Genomic DNA, 25,286 nt, shown 5'->3' on the forward strand with positions numbered 1-25,286 from the left:
GAAAAATTCAGTTCACAGGAAAAAGTTTTCGATCTGGGCTGTTTAATATCCCTGCCAGTGACATGAAAGGATCCTGAGGAAAGTGGCCAGCTGGAGGAGAAGCCTGCATCTAGCAGGATATGCAGAAAGGCAGAAACAACACAAAACAAAAATCCCATACTGCCCCCAAAAGATTACTCAACATTTTTTACATTACAGAAAACCCATCATCGGCTCAGGTCAGCCCATAAGATGAGTTAAGATGCCCATCAGCTCTTATTGTAGCTGAGCTCAGTTCACCTGTCCCCAGGATCTGTAGACGACTCTGCCTGGCTCTTTTTCATCAAATACAACTCATCGTACTATATTGGATCACCTTGCTGTTAGCCTGGCACTGTCCCTCCCCATTTCAATTTGACCAAATTGAAACAGATGCCCAGAGGCCACAGAGATCAAGACTGGTATAACAAAATTTGGAGCCAGTTTCCAAGCTTAAATCAATATTTAACGGTAAGCCCGCTTTTATTTATTTATTTTTTGGCAGGCTTTTACTGGCAAATATCACTTTAAACCGAAAGCCAGAAGCCTTAATTATAACGGATGCCGTTCAGGCTATATTTTGAAAAACAATAACTCATTTGACAAGCCAACCTGGTAGTTTAAGGAATTGTGCTCCCCCAGAATCAGGCAAGGAGAGGAGTGTTATTGCTTTCTGTATCCTTCAAGGATGTATTTAATTACCTCATCTTCAAGCACACACAGACAATTCAAATAGGGGAGAGAGAAGGGGGGGAGTGAGAGCCGTTCACTGTCTCAGTCAAACCCGGCGGAAGCCCGGGGCCCACCAGCGACATCAGAGGTACAACATCCCCAAGCCGGCGCAGGAGAAGGATCGTGGAGAAGCGCGCAGTGGCAATCACTTGCCAAGGCGGAGGAACATCACCCACAGAACTTACACGCATGGACCTCTGGCTAGCATGAAGACCGGTATGCGTGCTATCCCAGGCGACCTTTGTCTCACCTCTCTGCTCCCCAACACGTGTGGCAAACCTTCTGATGGGTCCACATCTCGACAGCTGGGAAGGAAGTGATATTAGGTCAGAAACATAAACCCCAATGGGCTTGTCAGTCTCAGCAAGCCCAGGCTAGGAATTTTATTTCTTCAGTACAATTTTCGGAATGAGTTGCAGATACCAAAATTCTGTTTTCATCTTACCTACTTCGAACAGCGATAGCAAAATAGAAACAGATGATCCACATAAGTTATTATTAAAGATAAAAAAAAAAGAAAAAAACTATGCACGTGCAGGTATACAAAACAAATCCACACCCAACTTAGCAACCAAAACACAGCTCACCAAGAAACAGAAGGGACTCAAAGCCATCATGAAAGGAGAAAAAAAAAAAACAGTCCCCACATGGGCACCAAGCCTGTTTCTCCCCCGTCTGCCAGAACAGAGTCAGGAATGGTAGTCTTGTATGTTGTTTTACAAATGCAGACCAGCCTCCAGCTACCGTTCTCTTCCCTCTAGAAAGTAAAAATTCCACGAAGCTTGTCCCCCTTGAAATGCCACCCCCAGCCCCCACCCCCCTCCGCTATCTCCCCACCAGGGCCTTCCAGAGACTTGATACTTGCCTTTTGCGTCTCCTCCAGCTCTGGGCAAAATGACTTCCGCAGGATCTCTTCCAGACACTCCTATAGGTTCTCACACCCACCTCTGCGAGCAAACCGAGGAGGGGGGACCCCCATCTACATTGACACAAACACAGTTGTAGGGCTTTAATTTCATTTCATCGACTTCCCTTTGCAGCTTGTCTGTCTCTCCCATGTCTGCCGCCACAGCAGGAGATTAAAAGAACAGAGGAGGTAGAGGCTCTTGCGAGAACCACAGGGATTTTGGCAGAACCTTTACAGGAACCATATGGCAGCAACTTTGCAATACAGGAAGCACTTCTAAGGGAGAAGATATTATTATTCCCAAGGAATTTTTCTCACCCGCACAAGGGAATGGAGCACTCCTGCCACAGGATGGGAGTAATATTTTCTGGAAAGACTGTGTGAATACAGATGATATCTAACTTCCATGTAGCTAGTCATAACAGGTCATCATTATAATGCACAATATATTTTACTAAGCCCCAAACAGAGAAGACAATACATGGTATTTCTGATATTCCTAGCTATTAAAGCCTGCTTAGAGCACGTTTTACTCATGTGTGTAATGAAGGGACTGAACAAGATAAATGGTTTTTAATTTTTTTCATCTTTGTCGTAGACTCCTTTTTCAATCAAAATCTGATTCAGAAGAACTTCAGTACAGGAAACGAGATAATGACAGAGCACGGGTGGCTGAAGCAAGGGTCAAAGGTCTGGGTCTGCTTTCTTAGGCTTTGCCTCACTTTTTTTCTTCTTTCCTTCCTAGTTCTTCTTTTTCTTTTTCTTTTTCTTTCTTTTTATTTTCAAGGGTCTTCCCTAGATTATTATTCTTTGTTAATTTTCAACAGGTAGAACAAAGAGAGAAACACGCTTTACTCTTCGGGTAAAGAAAGACGAGCTATGTGTTACATTGCCTCAGTGGGTCCATGACTTTGCAACCAGCCCTGCAGTCCACGTGGACCCCGGACTTCTCTCTTAACAATCCAGTGGGCAGAACTCAGCTAACAACCAGGACCAGCACTCCTAGAGGACGTCCCCAGGACACTGCCTCCAGCCCCGGCAGCCATGGAGTCTGTTGTGAATGAGACACAGCCACGGAGGAGGGATTAAAAAGTGGCTGAAGAAGGGCATCACCAACCCCAAACCACCTCCAATCTAGAGCTCCCAGAATGCATCAGAACTCTCATACCACAGGGATGCCTGTATATGGTTTGAATTTTAAAAATATATTTAAATTTGAGTTCACTCTTGATGTAATGTGTAGCGTTTACTTCTTAGGTCATCTTGAGTTCCTTCCCCCTCAGTTATTTAGCCCTAAACAAAAGAACCCTTCAGACACTTTAATGGAAATGCTCCTCAACCAAGGGAACCCAACGTTACTCTTGGTCAGATGGAAGCAATTGAGAAAGAATATAAAAATGTCCTTTAAGTGTCATCACTATAGATACATATGTGCTTATTATTATTCATCGAGAACATATTCTAGAACAAGCAGTAATATAACTCACTTTCTCTCAGCATAAGTTAGGATGCTTTTAAGAAATAAGCATTCCAAGGGGTGCCTCGGTGGCTTAGTTGGCTAAGTGTCCAACTCTTGATCTCAGCTCAGGTCTGGATCTTAGGGTCATATGTTCAAGCCTCACGCTGGGCTCCACATTGGGCATGGAGCCTACTTTAAAACAATGGGAAACAAAAGAGAGAAAGAAGCATTCCAAACATACTAGGAAGAGATACAGAGGCAGTTCATTTCACAGGAAATATGGAAGACCAGTTCTAGTCTTCTATGACCACTGTTAGATTTTTGGAATAGTGTTAGTTTCCCTTTCAAGGTGTAGTTTTAGAAGCCATCACTTTTTCCTGGATGAAAAACCTTGAGTATTTTATAGGTAAAATACTTTCAGAATTCCTCATCTGAAAACGTGATAATGACGATGATGATGGTGATGTCTACAACTAGTCTAAATATGCTTCACAGGAGGAGGAACTGGTACTTGAGTACTAGCCAAGGAACCTAATTCTAACACCTAGATTCTGGAACTGTTGGGAGTTAGCATTAGACCGAGATGTACTGGATACCTAGCAAGCTAACAATTTGGTGGTCCTTAATCGGGTATTATTTTTTAAAAAATAGCTGTTTGACACTATCTATGGAAGATGTTGAGGGCTGAGATGAGAAAGAACAACTGCTGTCTATCAAATTCTATCTCCCCTTTTTTCTTAGCAGTTGGGCTCTTGCTAAACTACTCAAGAATTTACCTTCAGTGTCTCATCACCTCCCCTCCAAAGCAGCTTCTCTGTGGTTTCCTAACCCTGAGAGGAGTTCCAGAAATATCATTTTTCTCTATCTTTTCATATTTCCACGGATAGTTTAGAGCCCAGGAATATTCTAGTGCTCTGAATTACTGACACCCTAGGAAATGACCCAGCTGACCTCCCAATTTAAGCTGAGTCTGGGTAGGGCTTCCTCCCTGACAGCTTCCCAGCTGACCTGACCTTCCAATTTAATTTGATTCTGGGTGGGCTGTCCTACCAGATCAGTCAAATAATACCAGAGTGAGTGGCAACCAAAGTCTTTGGTGTTGGGGGTCCAGCAGAGACAAACAATAGCAGCTAATATATCAAAAAGATGAAAGCAGGGTTGAAAGTGAAAGGGATATTCTTTGGAGCTGAGACTGGGGGACTAGAACCAAACAGAAGCAGGGCAGGCATGAAGGAGGAGTATCCTGGAACCCGGGTCTTGGGCAATGGCAGTAGATGACTGTGCCGTGTCTTGGCACTTACCAAGGACTCCAAGGTGTATCACCGTGTTAGGGCAACTTAAAGGTCGAGGAAGACAGACTCTATAGTTGGGAGAACTCAGTAAGATAATGCATGTAACGGTTCCTGCGTTTAGTGGGCCACTGCTCTGTAATTAATAAGCAAATGCTGTGATTACTACCTCTGCTGCCCTAATTACCAATGTCTCTCAAGTACAATTTGCTTGACATTCTTAGTCCTCTCAGAGAATGCAATTCATGCTGGAGAAAGACATCAGTAAAGATCATGAGATTGGGATTCAGAGAGAGCCAAGTTCAAATTCCAACCCCATCACTCAGCAGCTACGTGAACTTAATCAATTCACGTAACCTGGAGCCTTGATTTTTCTATTTTTCAAAAATGGGGATGACAATAATGATTTGAAGGGATGTTGTGGGATTGAAGACAGCATTCATAAAGGGTCTGGCCCAGAAGAGTGGTCAGTTAATGACATTCATTAGTGTTATTATTTTCATATATTAAGTTGAAACTGTCAGTCTGGGGGTCTTCTTTCTGGGTTTGAAAGAAACGAATGAAGTTTTCCCACTTATATAATAATTAAAAAAAAAAAAGGGACAGTTCCTTGGGCACTCCTGCCAGGAGAGGAGGTTATCAATGCAAACCCATTAACACACGCATTTTTTAAGTATTCAGATGATAGCAAGAAAACACCAGGGTCAGCACAAAGTAGCTTCAGTTTACTCTTGCAGTGTCCTTTCTTAAGGGGTGGAGGGAAGTGGGGAGGCCTAAATGTCCAGCGGGTTTGATTAATGGTTTGTTGTTGTTGTTTTTAGAAGAAAAACTTTTTTCTTGACTTGAGATTTTGGGATTTTCAAGTTCTAAATTGACGATCAGTGTCTTCAAAGATTAGAGAAGAATATTTGAACTTCCCAGATTGTGTGAAAAACTGTGGGAGTATTTCACATGTCTGTAGAATGATTAAAAAAAAAAAAATCTCAGCAAACACTCACTCCTGAGAGACTGACAGAAACATGCTGAAAAGTCGGGTGGAAATCAACACACCCGACACCATCCAGAGACAAACACAGCTTCCAGGAGAAACGCTGGGACAGCAGCGGGTTCTGAGTGAGTCGCTTTTCTTGTGGGTGGAACCAGCGTGCTTTGTGGACAGGCTGCAGAGTATGTGAGCCAAAGCCTTGGAAAATTCACACACAAGCCAGCAACGCAACAGGTTTTGGCTGCGCACAGATCCAGCCTCCATGAGGAGTCAAGCACCAAGAGCTGGCACAGAGACACAGCACAGATGTTGGTTGGCGTGGTTTCCCGTTGTGCCCACCCGCCCGATCCTTCGGCACCCTCCTCCGCCCCAGGTGATGCCAGCCGCCTTCCCATCCTCTCCCCGCTCACTCACCCTGTCTCCATGAGGTGTCTCTGTGAGTCCCACAGACGCCTCCCTACTCTCCCTACTCTTTCTTTCTGCAAGAAAGAATGTTTGAAAAAAAAAAATTATGTATGATTTCCCTGCCCCATGCAGCCCTGTATGCTTCATGTACGATAATTTGAAAAACATGATTCTCAGAGACTTCACTTCTCTGGAAAAAGAGAGCGTAGTGTGCTAAGGAAGGTAACTGAGGTCCCACAGGGGCTCCTCATCATGCTCCCTCGCGCATGGGAAACTTGAGTTCACCATTCGATTTTCCACTTGCAGCAGCGAACAGATGTCTCCCCAGCCCCCTCTGCTAAAAACCTAGAGCGCTGCATCCCAGGAACAGATTAAAGTAGTAGCTGGAAGCATACCCAAGCTGAGGATTTACAGATGTTCAATAAAACCTGCAAACAGCCCACCAAAATCCCCGCGCAGAGCTGGAAAGGGCACACATCCAGCTCGGTTGGAACTGGGTCCACGGTGAGGGAAGGAAACAAGAATCATAGCTGTTCCAGATATGCATGTCACAAAGGATGCTGAGGAACTCAAGCGCATCCTTCAAGAATAGCAACTTTTCAATCCATCACAGTCTGTTTCTGAACCTCAGAATTCTCATTTCGCCATTAAAAATGTTCAGTTTAGTCAGAGGATATTCCAGATATTGTACTGCCAAGGAACAGTGAGATGCACAAGCTGAGGCAAGCTTGGCGTGAGGCAGAGAACGCAAATACCCTGAGAAGTCGCCGGGTAGCCGATTGGAGGGCTCGGCACCAAACAGGCAACCCCGTCTTATTATCCTTCTCTCGATTGCCCTATTTGGACACATTTGTAAAAGCATTGCTCACCCCCACGCCTTTATTCCCCAAATACAGCAGATGGCTTCAGTGCAGTGTTTCAAATCAGATGTTAGGCAGAGACGAAGCCAGAGCCCAGAGCATCTGGGTTTTCCAGAAGCAGAACGCGGAGCATGTGAGAGGATTCAGAGATAACAGAGGGGAGAGATTGTTCAGGGTATTTACCAGGCCATTTTAGCCAGCGGGAGAATAACCCCCCAGACTTGTGTGATTATTCTTTCTTTAACTTCAGTGGGAAGAAAATGTGTGGGTTCACAAACCACCGTGAGGGTGGAAATTTTAGGTAAATTTCTTTCTTCACTACACACAAATACACACACACACAGACAAGATGCCATCACCATTTTTCTATCTACATTATTTTAAATGGAGTATTAAAAAGAGATATACATGAGGATCAAGATAGGGGGAAAAAAAGAAATAATTCAGCTCAATGCAATGTTCATGTTTTTCAAAAACCTGAGTGGGTTGGGTTCAAAAGGACACACTACTGTCTCTGAAAATTATACTTTGTCTTTTTAAAGATTGTCAGGTACAGAGTTAGTTAAATTGTGAGAAGACACAAGGTGTAGAAATCACTTGATTTTATCAATATCTGAAAAAAGATTGAGGAATCGGAATGATGTCATAGTGTCCAGTTGGTTCCTCGTCAGCCTTGTTGCACGGCCAGCTTGTTAGTAACAATAACAGGCTGTGAGATCTTATGCATTCTATGAAATCTCAGTGACCCCACTTTGCTCATTTGTACAGTGAGGGGGTAAGCCCCATCTTGCACTGATATTCACTTACTTAGCATACTTAATACGATATCTTGCACACGAGTGCTGAGAAGTGATAGTTAATCATTATTCATAACAATACAAACTCCCCGTATCTGTCACTACTGTTCTATCAGTTATATCTAAACACTGGCTGCTTTAACTTAGAAAAACAGAGACTAGGCAGCTCAGACCTAGATCATGACCCTGGCTGGGCCCATGGAGAAATGGGGAAATGGGGAGAAATGGGGAAAGCAGGTGCTGACGTCATACCTCACTTCTAGGAAGTAGAGCGAGCCCACCATTATCCTATCCTCATCTGGTGCATTTTCTCATTTCACCAATGATTTCTCTTGGGGACTGTTTAGAATGGGAATATGGGCCTTAAACCTTTACTTCTTCCTATTTCTAAAATCTTTTTCGAACCTACCTAAAGATATGCGCTTCTTGGTCCTTAAAGTTATTTCAAAATAATATATAAATTTGTGTGTTCCCCACTTTGAGAAGTAATGGCTAGTTGAAAAGGCCTAAGAATAAACCAATGGAAATTATAAATAAAGCTCGAGCACATAGGGTTCTACTCCCTGCTATTCTTTCTGTGTTTCCCTAGTGAACAGTATCCATTTCACTGAGTGTCTGTGCAAGCCAGAAAAATGAGAATTATCCTAGACATTTTTTCCCACTTTCACCTTCTCCTTCCCCCTTTTCTTCCTCATACCTTATCCAATAAGGTTATATAATGCCTTGCCCATTGTATATATTTGATGAATATTTGTTGATTCAATACCACTAATACCTAAAAGTTATATAGGGCTTACTACGTGCCAGACCCTCTTTTAAACATCTTGTATGTATTCGCTTATGTGATTTTCACAACTCCATCATCCCCATTTAACGGATGAGGAAAACTGAGTCACAGAGGGTTTAAGTGGCTTGCTCAGAGTTACATGGCTAGTAAATGGTAGAACTGCTTCTCAAATCCGGTCAGTTTAGTTTCAGAGTCCATGTGCTCAACCACTGTTCTTTACTGTCTATTTCAATCTTGAGATATTTATTTTAATCCTGCCACCAGAGTCACATATATTCATTCCAAGTTGAATAAAACAGTATATTGAGTATATTGTGTGTGTTTAGCTATTGTGTTTCTCTAGTCTGTCCTACAGATACTATTTTTTAAGTTTGTCTCACCTTCCCAATTAAGTAGGTGCAACCTGGGCCTCTAGAGTGGCATGGACACTAGTGTGGAGAAATATAAGGTAGACCCATCGCCCCTCCCTTGCAGGCTTATGGCAGCCCAGTTTCTCATACGCACACAAGTCAGCAGGATAGGGAGCAGCAGGAGAGAAGCATCAAAGGTAAACTGAGAGCAGCATATGAAGGGAAAGAAATACAGACTTGATTCAGTAACCTATTATGATGAATTTGAAGTCCACAGCAGGGTGTGAGGTGACCCAAGCTGTGTTTTAGGAAGGTCAGTTTGATAGCGGTGCAAGGGACAGAGTGGCGTGGGGATAGGCTGGAAGCAGGGATACCAATTTGTCAACTCATCCCCAGCCAACTCTGCTGAGCCATCATGAGAGCTTCAAGCTGCGCAGTGCAAATGGGAATGTACAGATCAAGTTGAGAGATAACTTGGAGGTAGAATTGGCCTCTGTGCCTCGTTAGATGAGAAGGTGAGGGAGAGGAGACAAACGCATTCTCAGAGACAAGGAGAAAGGTAGTGTCAGTGGGTTGCAGTGGTGAACAAGATGCACATGGGCCTTGCCTTCCTGCAGCTTATGGTCTAGTGCAGACACACACTACACAAGTAAGTTAATAAATGATGTCAAGTCCTACAAAAGAAACCAATAGAATATGAGGTGGCAAGGAGGATAGGAGGTCTACATAGAGGCAGGAAAATAAGCAGCGAAGCCTTGCATCATAGAATCCAAGGAAGTGGCAAATCTCAGCAAGAAAGAGATGGTAACCAATATCAGACGGTAGGAGGTTATATGATTTAACCTTAGATGACCATAATGGCTTTGGAGAGCAGAACTGTAGAGTGGATGGGCTGAAACATCATGGTCAATCGGTTTGAGAGTGACGGAGGCATGACAAAGCAGGGAAAATCAACCCATACCGTGCTTTGTGGAAATTCGGCAGAGGAAGAGAAATAGGGGTAGCTGGAAAAGGCAGCAGGTTTGCAAGGACTTTCCTAAGATGAGGGCAAATGTCAGTGCTTCGTGGCCTAAGGGAGAGGTGAAAACTGCAGAAGAGGAAAGGGCACAGAGGAAAGAGAAGAGAGGATTAAGAACAGAGTTGCACACATGAGTCTTGAGATGAGTAAGAACGCTTCACCCAGAAGACAGCGTGTCATCGGGGGGCTAAGAAGGTAAAAGAGCCAGGTGCTCTTATCTGAATACTGAAGGAGATCAGGAAGCAGCCTAGGAAATGCTCGCCTCTCCAGGTGGCTGCGTCTGAGAGACAACACCACCATCTTACAGAGACAGCTGCATACTAGGAGAGAATCCCGAAGTAGTCTGTTATTACAAATTCAATACACAAACGACACTTGCAAAGTCACACCAGCATTTATCTCAAGAAATCAATAAAAAGTATTAAGTGGTTCTGATTTTCCTTTTACTGTCAGAAACAGGAAAAATCTAGTAAGGTGTTTGGATAGACATTATTTAAATCAATTACTTACAAATAATTACATTTATTTTCAAGTACAACAAAATAGGAAAATCATTTCAATTGCCTGTTTTAGATGGATGTATTTCCACAGTGGGCAATGCATAAGCAGGAGGAAAAGAAAAGAGAAGGCGATAACATTTACTGAGCACCTACTGGGTGCCAAGTGTCTTGTTCAGATATACGATGCTTGTCCTCACCTAATCCGAATACCCTGTGAGGTAGACACTCTTAGAGATGAAACTGAGGCTCACACATGTTAAAGAGCTGTTCTCCTGAATGATCATTTTTTGATGTAACCCCGCTGACTTGTTTATGTCTAGAGAGTGGCTTGGTATCAACCTCTAGAACACCATGTTTGGCACCCCACCAGCATGGTAACCCCAGAGCACTAAACATTCCCATCCTCAGGATTTATAACAGGAAGGACCTTCATTTCACTCATAACCGTTTGTAGTATACATGGTCTCAGACATCTTTCTTGCCCACAGTCCTCTCTCTGGCAATTGCCTGGACCTTAGCCCTCGCTGAAGGGACAGGCCCAGGTGGTTTTATTCAACACCTCTGCTCTTTGATCATAGCTCATGGGATATCCCAGAATGGAACATTTTATCCAAAGCCAAGGGCTGGTCAGCTGTTCTCTAACAAGACTCTAACTGACACTGAGAATGTACCAAATTGTGATGGGCTCTGGAACTAAGAACTATGTAGGTCTGAGGGCAAAACCAAAGCCATGAGTAGGTTCTAGCATGGGCCATGAGAGCAGCAAGCAAGAATAGAGAAGAAGCTGATCTGAGAAGAGAATGGAAAAGCAACCTAGAGAATGAGGGGTAAGAAACCACATAGCCTCGGGGAAAGAGAGATTATATCCATTCCTGACTCCTGTCTATTTGGGGTTTTCCTATACTTAATCCCTATACTTAACCTTTTGCCCATGATGTTGTCTAATGTACTAAAAAATTGCTCATTCAACACAAAATATTGCATTAACAATATAGCAACACTAGCTAACATTTAGTGCTATACATTCAAAGTGCCGTCCATTCATTAATTCATTTGATCCACACAGCAAGGTGTTAATTCTATTCTCACTTTACAGGTAAAGAAACAGTGATACAGAAAAGTGAACTCCACTGTAAATTCATTCCCTAGCACAAGTGGGACCCTACTTCCACCCCCAAATAAACTCTACTTTGCCTGTGTTTCTACTCAAAGTTAATTCAGGTCTTAAATCCAAGAGGGTTTTCCAGGCAGTTTAATTGGTAGAGTGGGAGTAATTCATTTCTTTTTCAACTGTAGCAACAAGTTGAAAATAGCTACAGAAAACAAAATTTATTCCTGAACCAAAAATTAAAACTTAATAATGCACAAGCAAATTGCATTGAGCTTTTATCACATTTTGCCCTTGCTGAACATTTTTGGCTTCAGCAGCTGCTCCATGAAATGTAACTGTCACTACAGTGAATAAATAAGCAACTATTGCTGTGATACAACTGCCCCTTCTAACAACATTAGGGTAAAGCCTTTAGTGAAACCACAGGCCAGAAGAGAGCTGCATTTTTGCTGAATACGGATGGGATTTCATATGGTCTATAGCAATCCCCTGAGATTACAGTGTATCTAGAAGGACGAATGAGCTTCATAGTGGACATTTACTACGTGGCCTGCCCAGGAGACTTTCCTTCTGGGAATTTTTCCAAACTTAACTCCATTTTAACTGTGTGATTCCTATAGAAGAACTGCCATTTTTCTCCAAGACCTTGCCTACCTGGCCACAGCCAGTCGGTCCAAGCCAGGCCAACCAGAGCCTTCCCTTGGGATTCTGCACATTGGACCCAAGACAGAGAATCAGTGTCTAGGAATGAAAGACTTAAAATGTAAAACTTGGGAGCTATCAGTGGGCCATGTTTTCTACCACACAGAGGAAGGCAGCCTGCAGAGAGAATGAAGCTGACATTCAGAGACAAAAAAAAAAAAAAAAAAAAAAAAAAATTCTAAAAGCATTTGAATCTCTAGTTACAGTAGTTCCTGGTTCTAACTGTATCACTCTTCTCTCCACATTTCACTGATCAATCCTTTCTTGGATTACATAGGCCAGTAAACTCCCCTTTTATTTAATTGGCTTGATTTAAGTTTCTGTTATTCTAAGAGTCCTAATACAATCTTATCACTTATTTTCAAATTTTTGGTCATTTGTAAGGGAAAACACACTTTCTTTTGCACAAAAACTTGAGTAGCCTCAATATGTTTCTTTTTTTCCCCATGCTGTTTCCTCTAACCAGTATCCCCCTACTACACAGACTAGCCTTCCAATTTCATGATTTTTGCAAGTATGTTAGTATTAGGGCCACCACGTTGCAGAACCTCAGGAGGGCCATTTGCAAATGTGAATCGCATCCTCTGGAGTTTCACAACACATAGTCATATTCAGCAGCCCTACTGATACCCAGTATGGATTTTTTTTTATTCTAAAGAGAGCATGACTGGCTTGTTTACTTACCAACGTTAGCATACAGTTTATGGAGAGCAAATGGCGGATGTGGCCTACAAACAAACCAATGTGCTGTATAAGAACAGAAACTTATATTCCACAACTATAGACTTACTAAGCCATCTCAAATGTGGGGTGCCAGTAGGAAAACAGTGCTGGCAAGGCCTGTGGGAGAATGAAGGACATTGTAGGCTGGAAGAGGCCATAGCAGAGAGTTTCATGGGTCATTCAGGTTCTCATTCTTGTGGTCAGAAGTGAAGGTGAAAAGGGAAACTTAGTCTTCATTCAGTAATTCTGCTTATTAGAAGTCATCTATACAATACTTTAGTCAAATCCCAATGGCAGGGGCCCTCTAACCACACTGTACTTACCATACCAGCTCAGTCTGTCCAGAAGAAAAGGACATGGGCACCAGAACTTCCACCATAGATATTCACAGATATCCTATGAAGAAGTCTTTTGTATTTTGCAAGCCTCAGATTACACATCAATAAAAGAGCTTTGGCGAAGTCCATCACACCAGGAGTCATGGCTGGGTCCCAGGAAGGGCTTGGAAGAGGCTATTCCTACAGCCCTTGCCCTTGTCAAAACTTGCTCGGGAATCAGGGTGAACTAAACCACAATGAATAGGTTTAAGTTGAATAGGTTAAAGTTGATGAAGCAGAAAAAAAGAGGAGCAGGGGCATGGTTCCACATTCAACACAGGGGAATGAACATTCTTAAGGCCTTTTTTCACAGAGAAAGCCTTCTTTTTATCTTTAGCACCCCACTCCAGGTAGTTCAGTGGTTCTCACATTTAGGGAGCAAAAAAGTATCTATAGCCTTGCTACTCAAGGTGTTGCCAGAACAGCTGCATCACTGCCAGCGGAGAGCTGGTTAGAAATGCAGGATCACAGCTCTCCCCCAACCCTGCTGACTCAGCATCTGCATTGTAACACAAGGTCCATGTGATTCACATGCACAGTACAGACAAAGAAGCACTGACTTGAGGTATTTATTGAAGATGCAGATTTCTAGGCATTGCATCTGAAAATTCTGATTCTGCAGGTCTGAGGATGGGCTCAGGGATCTATATTTTATTAAGTATCTCTAGTAATTTTTTTTCTGGATTTTCCTGGACCATACTTTGCAAAATACCATACCCCAAATTTCACTTCATACTGGTTAAAATGATTTCTTATTCTTTCAACATATTTGAAGGAGTAAGGAAAGGAGTAAGGAAGGAGTAAGGAAAGGAACATTTTCATTCTTTCATAAGTAGCCAATGGTCAAAGAAAAACAAACTATCAAAGTCTATTTCTGTCCGTTGCATATATCCTCCTTCTGAGCTAAACAAGCAATAGAAAGAGCAGGTGGGAAGACCAAAAAACGGGGAGCCAGAAGTGTGGGGAAAGTGGAACACCGGAGAGGCAACCAAGTGGAGAACACAGGGGAGAGAAGGGAAACAAAATGGATCATTGCCACAAGATCCATATCATGACTGTCATTAAGAATTAGAATTCACGTAATATGAAATAAACAGGACCTATTTGAAGCAACTTAAAACAGTCCTGAGAAACTTAAAAGAATATTTGAATAAATAGAAAGTATATATTATTCTTGGATAGGAAAAGGGTATTATAAACTAATCAGTACTCCTTAAATTAACCTAGAAATATTTTTTTCAAGTTGACAAAGTGACAGAAGTTCATGTGCAAAAATAAACATTGTAAGAACAGTCAGAGGAAAATGAGGAGTTATAGCTTTATCAAATATGAAAATACATTAGAAAGCTATGCTAATTAGAAAGTTTGCCATTGACACTAGTATAATCAGACCTAACAAATGTAGATATTTGGTATATTATAAGGTAAGTAATAATGTAATATAGTATATTTATTAAATAAATTTAATAAAAATTGTGGAATTATTTAATAATATTGAGCCAGTTGACTAGCCATTTGCAAAATTAAATTGTTGCTTATACAAAAATGAATTGCAGGGGCCTCTAGGTGTCTCAGTCAGCTGACTGTCTGAATTCGGCTCAGGTGATGATCTCATGGTTCTGTGAGTTCGAGCCTTACATCAGGCTCACTGATGTTACAGAGCTCACTTTGGATCCTCTGTCCCCCTCTCTCTCTGCCCCTCCCCCACTCACTCTCTCTTTCTCTCTCAAAAATAAACAAACATTAAAAAAATTTAATGGTCAACTAATCTTTGACAAAGCAGGAAAGAATACCCAAAGGAATAAAGACAGTCTCTTCAGCAAGTGGTGCTGGGAAAACTAGACAGCAACATGCAGAAGAATGAACCTGGACTACTTTCTTACACCAACCATACATAAAAATAAACTCAAAATGGATGAAACACCTAAACATGAGTCAGGAAGTCATCAAAATCCTAGAGGAAAAAGCAAGCAAAAACCTCTTTGGCCTCAGCCGCAGCAACTTCTTACTCAACTCCTCTCCAGAGGCAAGGGAAACAAAAGCAAAAATGAACTATTGGGACCTTACCAAAATAAAAAGCTTCTGCACAATGAAGGAAACAATCAGCAAAACTAAAAGGCAACCAACGGAATGGGGAAAGATATTTGCAAATGACATATCAGACAAAGGGTTAGTATCCAAAATCTATAAAGAACTGATCAAACGCAACACCCAAAAAACAAATAACCCAGTGAAGAAATGGGCAAAAGACATGAATAGACACTTCTCCAAAGAAGATATGCAGATGACTAACAGACACATGAAAAAATGCTCAACATCACTCATCATCAGGGAAATAGAAAACACAATGAGATACCACCTCACACTTGTCAGAATGGCTAACATGAACAACTCAGGCAACAACAGGTGTTAGCGAGGATGCAGAGAAAGAGCATCTCTTTTGCACTGCTGGTAGGAATGCAAACTGGTGCGGCCACTCTGGAAAACACTATGGAGGTTCCTCAAAAAACTAAAAATAGAACTACCCCACAACCCAGCAATTGCACTACTAGGTATTTATCCCAATGATACAGATGTGCTATCTCGAAGGGGCACATGCACCCCAATGTTTATAGCAGTGCTATTGACAATAGCCAAAGTATGGAAAGAACCCAAATGATCATCAACAGATGAATGGATAAAGAAGGTGTGGTGTGTGTATATATATACACACATATATACATATATATACACATACACACACACACACACACACACACACACACACACACACATACACACACACACACATATATATGTAATGTAGTATTACCCAGTGAACAAAAAGAATGAAATCTTGCCATTTGCAACTATGTGGATGGAACTAGCAAGTATTATGCTATGCAAAATTAGACCATCAGAGAAAGATAAATATCATATGACTTTACTCCTATGAGGAATTTAAGAAACAAAACAGATGAACGTAAGGGAAAGGAAGGAAACTCTTTAATATAGAGAGCAAACAGAGGGTTGCTGGAGGGATTGTGGGAAGGGGGTGGACTAAATGGGTAAGGGGTAGTAAGGAATCTACTCCTGAAATCATCGTTGGACTATATGTTAACTTACTTGGATGTAAATTATAAATAAATAAATAAATAAATAGGGGCGCCTGGGTGGCGCAGTCGGTTAAGCGTCCGACTTCAGCCAGGTCACGATCTCGCGGTCCGTGAGTTCGAGCCCCGCGTCAGGCTCTGGGCTGATGGCTCAGAGCCTGGAGCCTGTTTCCGATTCTGTGTCTCCCTCTCTCTCTGCCCCTCCCCCGTTCATGCTCTGTCTCTCTCTGTCCCAAAAATAAATAAATAAATTAATTAATTAATTAATTTTTTAAAAACCGTTGAAAAAATAAATAAATAAATAAATAAATAAATAAATAAATAGAATTTTAAAATAATAAATTGCAAATGGAACAAAAATTCAAATACATAAATAAGAAAGCACAAAAATACTAATATAACACCTAGATGAATAATCTTTATTATTACTCAAGAATGGGAAAAGCCATAAAGAAATTGCTTAATTTGAATGCATAAATCCTAAAAAGTTCTTTTTGACAAAAGTCAAAATAAAAACTGTAAACTTAGAAAAAAATTACAAAACATACAAGAGACTAATTATATGAAAAACAAAATAATCTAACAGAAAAATTGGGAAAATACATAAACCAGCCACTTTTATTAAAAGAGATATAAATGGTCAGTAAATATATGAAAAGATATTCAATATCATTCATAACTGTGGATCCTGAGAAACTTAACAGAAACCCATGGGGGACGGGAAGGAAAAAAAAAAAAAAGAGGTTAGAGTGGAAGACAGCCAAAGCATAAGAGACTCTTAAAAACAGAACAAATTGAGGATTGATGGGGCGTGGGAGGGAGGGGAGGGAGGGTGATGGGTATTGTGGAGGGCACCTTTTGGGATGAGCACTGGGTGTTGTATGGAAACCAATTTGACAATAAATTTCATTAAAAAACATTACATTAAAAAAAAACATATCACTCATAATTAATAAATGCAAATTAAAACAAAAATGAGATACCATATTTTACAGGCTACCAATGATTTTCATAGTTTTCTAATACTTAATCTTGAATCTCATACATCATTGGCAAGATTATAAATTAGTACCAATTTTGGGGAGGAGGCACTATGGCAATATTAATCCAAGTTGGAAATGCTATACTCTTTGACCAATGAATTTCACCTGTAGGGATTTATCCTACAAAAATAGTTGATATGTGTATAAAATTATCTGTAGGATATTTGTAATAGCAAAAAACTAAAAACAACCTTCAATAGAGAATTTGATAAATGCATGATAGTACATCTATACCATAGACTTTCATGCAAATATGAGAAAAAACAGGGTGTATCTACGTCTACCTCTGTGGAAGGATGACGAAGAAATACTGGCTGAATGGTCAGAGGCAGTTCATTTCAGAGCAGGATATGTAGTGCCACCCTCGATTAAAGGCATGACATCCGAAAATAGACTGCCTACTTTGCAACCAGGTCTCCTACTAATGAACTCAATGACCTTAAAGAACTACTCAACCACACTGTGCTGCATGGTCCGTATATTTAAAATGGGAATAACACTATGCGCTTTAAGGGTTGTTGTGAGGCCTATACGAAATAGCCATGTAAATAATTTAGCACCGTGCTGAACATATAGTTAGCACCCTGCACAAGAAACTTTTCACAGCAGTTCTCTCTGGAAAGTGTGGCTGAGCTTAGAGTTTGCATGAGATTTTATTTTATACTTTTCTATTCTGCTTGATTTTCTTCAATTCAAACATATTACCTTTACAATAAAAACTTCTCAATTTAAATTTAAAGTTAAAGAATCCTATCAGAAATTGATTTTAAAAGACTGTTCCATGAGTATTTCAGTATTTGTCATATTATCAAGTTAAATTCCCCTCAAAATAAATGTCTATACTCTTTCCTCAAATAATAAAACCAAATGGCAGCTCTCTAGCATCTGTAAATCTCACACTACCCATCCAGACAGGAGGGCTGAATTTGCTTGGTGAAGGATAATAGCAGTGAGTCATAAGGCTTAAGTTGACTTATTTGTTGTTATAATAAACCATTATTCATTCATTCTCCAAAGTATATAAGACAGACTGACCTTGGCGGCATTCTTTAGAAGTGCGAAGACTATAAGCCAAATATCTAATCATCAGAATCAAAATCTGATTTCTGGATCATCAGAAAAATCGGCCTCTTCTGCTGCCAAATGATCCTCCTGCTGACCACATTTTCAGTCAATCAGAATATAATCCTATCACGGGCAGTGAGCGAGCGTGAGGATTGCATTTTGTTTCATAGCTGGTCTAAACATGATTACTGCTTTCATCACACAGCCATATCATCAAGTCAATAAGGATTTTCTATACTGACTTTTCATGTTGCACAGACTGTATAGAGGAACTTGGGTAATTCCAATTTGCTGCACAAAACCCAGATCTTCAGAGAATAGATTAGTCCCTGTTCACCTTGGCTTGTTCAGGATAAACCACAGTACTACTCACCAGTCCAGAGTATATTTCTCTTATTCCAAACATATGAAAAGCTCACCAACTCTAAGTCCTCTTAAAAATAGGTTCCTCTTTTAAAAACAGACTTTCCTCTTACTCAAGCCATGATGCTGTGAAAATTGCAATATTGCATTTCATTCTTTGCACATCCCTATATTTAAAAAAAAAATCACAAAACCGTCTCCCCTTTTGAAACCCAGAGTTGCAGAGCACAGCAACTACTAGCCCAACAGGATTTTATGGAACCAACTGTCAAAATATTCTTCCAGCCTCGAATGTAAGCTCAGTCCCAACAGGACACAGAATCACATCTTTCTGCCCAAAGCTCCATGGCCCCAGAGCTGACTATGAAGAAATGAGCCAACAGTGCAGGAAAATAGTTCCTTGAAAAGTCTTGTGGCTTGTCATGAGAAGCAGAAAAAATCCTAAGGATTTGTAAAAAGAGAAGAAACATGCATCATAGTTATCTTTGTAAAATAGGTAACTATTTACAAGGTGTAAGAAATATCTGGAAGAAAAATAAATAGATCAGGAGTCATCACAACTACTTTTCTCTTACCACCAATTTATCTTTTGCTCCAAAAAGCATACAAATTTTACCAGGAACACTGCAAATCTTCTATACTGAATAACAAAATTTCCTATTGATTCCATGTGTCTGCTCACCTATTACAACCATTTCACAGAAAGACATCCAGAAAGCTATTAATAGTCACCATCTTTACTTCCTTACCCCCCAATCTCTCTTCATCCCATTCTAATCAGACTTCTGTTCCCATGATGGCACAGTAACTGCTTTTTTTCAAGTCACCAGTGAACTTTACATTACCAAATATAATGGTCATTTTTCTGATCTTATTCAACTCAACTTCCCAACCACCACCTCAGTGTAAAACTCTCTTCTTTTCTCAGTTATGACATTATGGTATCTTTGTTTTCCTACTAAACACAGGTGTCTCCTTCTTGGTCTCAGTTGCCATTCATCATCCTTTGCTTCCCTCTGAACCCTCACATGTCCAACACTGGGGCAAGACCTCTCTTTTCTATCTTCCCCTACCCCCTTGGGATCTCATCCAGTCCTATGGCTTCAAATACCACCCAAATACTGATGACTTCCATGAGAGATCCCTGTACAAGTATCTCCCTTAAACTCTAGCCAGATATTCAAACGTCTAGGTGACATTTCCACATCAATGCCTAGTAGAGATCTCAAACTTAATGTGTCTAAGCAAAACTCCTAATTTTCTGCCCCAAACCTGCTCCTCTTCCAGACTTCCCTGTTTCAGTAATGTCTTTATCATGAACCCAGTCTGTAAGCCAAAACCTACAATCATCCTTAACCTCTTTTCCTCATCACCCCTTATATCAAGTCCAATAATCTAACTCCATAGAATATCTCAAATGCATCCATTTATCTTCATTACCCCTCCCTCTACCCTAGCCCAAGACACAATTTATTTCCCTCACCTGACCTTATACAATAGCCTCCTAATTGTTCTCTCTGGCTACCAAGGAAATCTTTTAAAATATTAATCAGATTGGGGTGTCTGGGTGGCTCAGTCGGTTAAGTGTCCGACTTCGGTGCAGGTCATGATCTCGCGGTTTATGAGTTTGAGCCCCGCATCAGGCTCCATGCTCACAGCTTGGAGCCTGGAGCCTGCTTTGGATTCTGTGTCTCCCTCTCTCTCTGCTCCTCCTCTGCTTGCACTCTGTCTCTGTCTCTCTCTCTCAAAAAAATAAACATTAAAAAAACTTTTAAAATATTAATCAGTTCATGTTTCTCCCTTGTCTAAAATTTTCCAGTGGTTCTCTATCATTCTTAGAGAAATATCCAAACTTCTTATGCTGCCTTCAATGCCCTGTATGATTTGGCCCCTGACTTGAATGAGCTTATCTCTCTCTCACTCATTGCAATCCAGGCATGCTGGCTCTTTTTCTAATCCTTGAACATACTGAGCTTTATCTCACTTCAAATGTTTGCACAAATAATGTACTCTACCTAGAAGCTTCTTCCTCTGAATCTGCCATGGCTGGTTTCTTCTGGTCATAATAGATCTTGGGTTAAATGGAATCACTCCAGATTAACTTCTCTGACCACATACCTAAATAGTCCACCGATCCAATCTCCTTTTGTCACTCTCTATAAAAACCTCCTACTTTATTCCTTCATAACACTTCTAACTGTCTGAAATCACTATTTTTAGAAATTGTCTATTTTCTACCCCACCCCCATTAGAATATACACTCCATGAAAACAAGAACCATAGGCATTCTGGATCCCTACTACACAGAAGAATATTTGGCACATAGTAAGAACCCAATAAAATGTGAGAAGAGTTAACAAATAAATGAATACCAAAGACAGTGCAAATGGAAGCTTTGCTTCCATTTATTCAACCATTCCAAATATTTATCAGGTGCTTTGTTGTGATGTCCAAGCTGGATACAACAATAAGCAAATGTTCCTCTGCCTTTGAGAAGGAGCATCCCCAAAACCAAATTCATCAAGAACTACCAAAGAAGAGCCACAGGAAGTAGATAAACTAGAAGGAAAGTGTATAGATCTTGGTTTTTGTGACATCAATCACTATCTGTGGGTATCTACAAAAGTGAAAAAGTAGGCAGCTTTCAAAGAATGTGGAGGATGAAAGTCAGCCTGGAATAATCAAGAGATAATTATTATAGAAAATAAAATTGTTGTAGGAACAAAGTAACCCATCTGTTTAGAAACTGAAAAAGGAAGAATTAAGAAGGAAAAATATAATAAAAATAAGAGGTATTTTTGAGCTTGGTAATGACATAAACTGGACAGGTATGAAAGAAGGAAAGGCAAGAAAAGAGGAGAAAAGGCAGGGAGAAAGAAAAGGATGGAAAATAAAATGAAAGACAAAAGAAAGGAGAAAACAAGAGTAGCACAGAGAAAAAGATGTAAGGGAAAGCAAAATGAATGTGAGTCAGTAATCAAAGACAGAGGCTGGGGAGACCATAAAGTCTGATAAGAGTCAGACAGAAATTGGGTATGAGTTGGAAGTTCCACTCAACTTGGAGCATTCCAAAGGCATGGACTGAAGCTTACTTTGTATTCCCAGTTCCTAGTGTACCTGATTGTTAAGTTGGAAGTTGTCACTGAGGTTCCATGATATGATGGAAAATTCCAAACTGAGATAACAACTCACAGAAATTTCAAAGTGGTGCTATATTAATCAGCTCAAGCTGCCATAACAAAGTATCACAGACTGCGTATTTGAACAACAGGAATTTATTTTCTCACAGTTCTGGGGATAGAGGTTCAAGATCAAGGTGCTATTAGTGTTAGTTTCTGGTGAGACCTCTCCTCCTGTCTTGGAGAGGGGCACCTTCTCACTGTGTCCTCACAAAGCCTTTTCCCTGTGTACATGAGGAAAGACAGAAAGAGTCCTGGTATCTCTTTCTCTTTTCATAATGACACCAGTTCTGTAGGATTAGGGCCCCATCCTTAGGACCTCATTTAACCTTAATTGCCTCTTTAAAAGCCCTATCTCCAAATATAGTCACATTCAACATGAATTTGGGACAGGGGGAGGACACAGTTTAGTCCACAACAGGCACCAAGAACCAGTTAGATAGCTCTAAAACTCTCAAGGGGAAAATCGATGCATTAAGAAAATGGAGATAAAAAGATGTATGAGACGGTATTCTTTGGGAAAACTCTGGAGGTGATATACTCTCTGCCTCCAAGGGTTGTAGAGGAGCTGCCTGACCTCTCAGCTCAAGCCTAGCAGGAGGGGCTTCAACTTGACCATTGAAAGATGGAGGTGGGGTGTTTGGGTGCCTCATACAGAGCATCTGACTTCAGCTCAAGTCATGATCTCGCTGTTTGTGGGTTCAAGCCCCGCACTGGGCTCTGTGCTGACAGCTGAGAGCCTGGAGCCTGCTTCGGATTCTGTGTCTCCTCTCTCTGGCCCTCCCCCACTCATGCTCTGTCTCTCTCTGTCTCTCAAAGATAAATAAACATTAAAAAAATTAAAATAAAGAAAGATGGAGGCCTTGTCGTGTGTACCCTATATTTCAAATTAAAAAATAATTTTTTTTAAGAGAGAGAGAGAGAAGGCATGTGTGTGTGCGTGTGTGTGTGTGTCGGTGTGTCTGTGCACACGCGCATGTGCACATGTGTGCAGGGGAGGGGCAGAAGGAGAAGGAGAATCTTAAGCAGGCTCCACATCCAGCTCAGCACTGAGCCTGATGCAGGGCTTGATCCCACGACCAGGAGATCATGATCTGAGCTGAAATCAAGAGTAGGATATTTAAGCTACTGAGCCACCCAGGCATCCCTGTGTCCCCTATATTTCTGGTGCAAAGCCTAGGAGAATGGTCTTTTTTTAATTTTTAAAAATGTTTATTTATTTTTGAGAGAGAGAGAGAGAGAGAGAGACACGGAGTGCAAGCAGGGGAGGGAAAGAAAGACAGGAAGACACAGAATCTGAAACAGGCTTCAGGCTCCAAGCTATCGGCACAGAGCCCGATGTGGGGCTAGAACGCACAAACTGAAATCATGACCTGAGCTGAAGTTGGACACTTAACTGACTGACCCACCCAGGTGCCCCTCCAGGAGAATGGTCTTGATGCATATCTGAAGAATCTGGAAATGAGAGGTGTGCTCATCAGCCTGAGGTGGTGTAAGGTATTATAGAGGGCTTTCTTTGAGAAGTAACTGTACCTCCACCAGCATCAGGGCAAAGAATACATAAATGTTTCCCACATGGGGGGAATACAGCCCGGAGCTAGTTTATGTGCTGCCCAAGAGGACCACATGGAAGGGTAAAGGATGACAACAGAGAGAGTAGTATCTACGTTGAACCCCTGGAAAGCTAGGGGCTAAAGGAGATATTGGCTACCAGGAGAAAATGTACTCCTCCAGCTTTTAATTCCAGGGTCCCAGCAGAGAGGCTCCTAAGAATCCATGGAAACCAGTGCAAGGAACTCAGCTTTGAATAGCTGAGTCAGAAAATGAGCCCCGAAAATGCAAAACTATCTTATGATAGTACCAGTCAAGTGAGAACTTTCCATTCTCACTTTTCCCACCTGCCCCTTTGTGCTCCAAGAGTAAGGGGCCAGAACCTACAACTAGCAACCTAGGAAAGAAAGCACAAAAGAAAAAGAAGGAAGTATACTGTAGCTCTTAACAAGGCAGGTCAATACCCACCAGAAGCTTGGGGAAAGGAGAATGTTTAATTCGAAGTCAAGTTAGGTTTACCAAGCATTCTAGTTATGGAATTAAATTACAAAAGTCATGGAGTTTGCCAGAGTTTTTATTCTGTGCAGGAAAACAACATCCATATCTAAAAAATTTCAAGGAACAGTAGTAGGAAACCTAGAGGTGCCTACTGATTACATCTCATAAGTCATGCTTGTTCAGCATATTGGTTATGCTAACATAGGGCCGGCCACACAGGACATTCAATACACTTTTTGATCAATGTAAATAAAATCATTTTAAAATACTGGCTAACTCATATAATATTTAATCTGCTTCACTTATGTACTTTAATGTTTCACTGAATGTTTACAATAGCTCTATGATTGATGTAGGCACTATTATTATCTATATGAATGGGGAAATTGAGGCACAGACAAGTACCCTAAAAACAGGATCTGTGTATTGGAAGCTCCACTAGACATTGAGCTTCCAGAAGGAACAGAACACAGCTAGGAAGGAGAAGAGTCAGGATTCATACCCAGGCAACATGTCTCTGGAGGCACTCTCTTTACCTCCATCCTGGTCTGCCCTCTCAAATTAGCAAACATTTTGTTGGCTGTCTACTATGTACCTTATGTTGTATATTCAACAATGGTAAGCCAGATACAGCCCTGTCCTCAAGGAATTTACATTCTAGAAAGGAAAACCAAATAACAAACATGTAAATACATAAATACAAGAGCAATGCAAGAAATAAACAGGGTGCTATGGTGGAAGGTACGCACAGGACCACTTTTAGGTGTGTAGCCAGAGAATATCTCTCAGAAAAGGTGACATTTCTGAGTAAGTGTGGGAAGGAGCAAGCCAGCCATAGCAAGAGGGGGATTTTTAAAATCAAGTAAAAGAGCAGATTTACCACTGATCTTGTAAAATGTGCCTTAAATGGAACGTGATCTGACAGAGGTTAAAATGTGATATGCTTTGTGTCATATTTTAAGAAATGATATCAACATTTACTTAAGAACAAACCTCCATGTGCGCAAACCCCTCCTCCATCCCCAGGCAGAGGCTGAGATGGGAAATGACTTGGGCTAAGCATTTAATGAGCCGTTAGGAGGCTCCTGATGGGTCCTTGCTCTACCTGCAGCTAGGTGAGCATCTACATGACATATGTGGCTCAGGGGTAGCTCTTTTTCTATTCCTTTTGGACCAAAAGAAACACAATTTAGGGGCACCTGGGCGGCTCAGTCGGTTGAGTGTCCGACTTCGGCTCAGGTCATGATCTCACAGCTTGTGAGTTCAACCCCCGTGTCAGGCTCTGTGCTGACAGCTCAGAGCCTGGAGCCTGCTTCAGATTCTGTGTCTCCCTCTCTCTCTGCCCCTCCCCTGCTCACACTCTGTCTCTCTCTCTCTCAAAGATTTAAAAAAAAAATTAAAGGGCGCTTGGGTGGCTCAGTCGGTTAAGCAGCCGACTTCAGCTCAGGTCATGATCTCGCGGTCCGTGAGTTCGA

The 25,286-nt window shown here is 41.2% G+C and overlaps 1 long non-coding RNA gene across 1 annotated transcript in view; it reads right to left on the reverse strand.

The window, feature by feature from the left end:
• Positions 1 to 1,621: 1,621 nt before the first annotated feature.
• Positions 1,622 to 25,286, reverse strand: part of LOC109271888 (uncharacterized) — a 64,868-nt gene continuing 41,203 nt past the window's right edge. The window contains exon 4 of the long non-coding RNA XR_008418523.1: positions 1,622 to 1,729. This is a non-coding gene — a long non-coding RNA (uncharacterized LOC109271888). The remainder of the gene's footprint in view (positions 1,730 to 25,286) is intronic.

Source organism: Panthera pardus, unplaced genomic scaffold (assembly GCF_024362965.1).
Source record: "Panthera pardus isolate Hobbes unplaced genomic scaffold, ASM2436296v1 HiC_scaffold_11, whole genome shotgun sequence".
Classification (NCBI taxonomy): Eukaryota; Metazoa; Chordata; class Mammalia; order Carnivora; family Felidae; genus Panthera; species Panthera pardus.